The sequence below is a fragment of the Cynara cardunculus genome, assembly GCF_001531365.2.
Source record: "Cynara cardunculus var. scolymus isolate 2C chromosome LG 17, CcrdV1, whole genome shotgun sequence".
NCBI lineage: Eukaryota > Viridiplantae > Streptophyta > Magnoliopsida > Asterales > Asteraceae > Cynara > Cynara cardunculus.
The window spans coordinates 24,772,046-24,773,891 of NC_037544.1; positions in this window are offsets into that span (position 1 = coordinate 24,772,046).

Here is a 1,846-nt window from a genome sequence, read left to right on the forward strand (position 1 = left end):
CCTATATATATATATATATATATATATATATATATATATATATATATATATATATATTAAAAGAGCAACCAAAGGACAATGAGGTGGCTTAATGAGCTTTGAGTATTTATCAAATCTTGAAAATGTGGCTTATGTGTTGGTTGTTTTCATCGTCCATTTTAATATAAAAATCAAATCTTGTGGTACACTTATTTCGTGCCCACTTAATTGCATTTTTTTAACTGTTTTAATGAAATTATGTTTTAAAACAATGTTTATAAGTTAAATTAGAAACATAATTGTTAACTTTCATAATACGAAAACATATTAATATTCAGAACATAAAAGAAGATTGCAACAACAGAAATGTAAAGAATATATTACAAATCTAAGATCTACAAAGCTAATATCATAGAATCTAAAGAAAGGATTAGAGAACACTAACTCAATATGATACGTAAAGATCAAAGACGATTATATGAATCTATAGAGAGAGAAAGAGAAATGCTTGCATAATCTCAAGAGTTTAGAGAAAAAATGATTTGTGAATGAGCTGTATCCGGCTATAAGCTCCTTTATATATGATTTAGTAATTGACAGGAAAGGCCCTTGAAGAATCAACACTTTTACTACGCTACCTTTTATAAACCTTCTTTAGTGAGGCGTAGTCCTCCTATTTGACCACCAGCAACAACTTTAAGCAATTTACATATTCTACCCATATCTGTTAAAAGATTAACAAACAAAGGACATTCAAAGTTGAATTAGTTAACAAGTCAAGATTGGAAAAGACATGTATTTTAACAATATTATCTATATACACACATCATAATAATAAAGCATTGTCAATGGTATTGTGTCACAAATAAATCAATCATCAATATCGATATATGATTGGTAGACTGCAAGTGTTGGTAACCAGAGGGGTTATGAAGATGCGCAGTTCATCACATCTCTGGTCGTTCATCGGCCTTCTGGTTGTATTGGACACTTAGCGCTTTTTTCTAAAAGTCTTCCATCGGCCTTCTGGTCCTTCACACTTGTTGTTTTTCATTACTTTTACAAATAAGAGTTATGGGGTCTAACACGGTTGTCCTCTCATGGATCTTAAGTTCCATGGCGGAGGATTTATTTCTTGGACAAGTTTTCTCAAAAGTGTCCCCCCAAACTAAAAGAAACTTAGAAAATGTTGTCGATGTCATAGATTTAAATCTTAGAGTCAGTCACCCTAATGATACTAAGGCTAAGATAAATAAAATTGGTAATTTGAAGTTATCTAATAATGTGACCTTATTCGATGTCCTTGTTGTCCCTGAGTTTAATGTAAATCTTTTATCTGTTCATAAGCTAGCCATAGATAATAAAGTCTGTATAAAATTTGATGAAACGAAATATATGAAGCACATCATAATATTATCTATATACACACATCATAATAATAAAGCATTGTCAATGGTATTGTGTCACAAATAAATCAATCATCAATATCGATATATGCATATTAAAAGAGAAACCAAAGGTAAGTGATGTGACAAAATGAGGATTGAGTATTTTTAAATATTAAAGGTAATTGATTTTCATTATCACAATTGGTGAGTAGATACAAAATTGAAAGTATGGAGTCAATATATGAAAGGAGAGTGAGTACTTTTATGCTAAATCATGAGGTTGGCTCAATTTGGCCCACCCTCTTTTGCGAAAAAAAAAATGCTTATATACATAATTTAGAGAATTTTTTGTATTAAGTACTATAGTTGTAACATCCCAAAATTTCAAATACTTAAATATAACAAAACTAGTATCCCAAGATCAAACACTTACATTGCAGCGGAAATAAAATTTCTAATCTTACAATTTATATCACCAT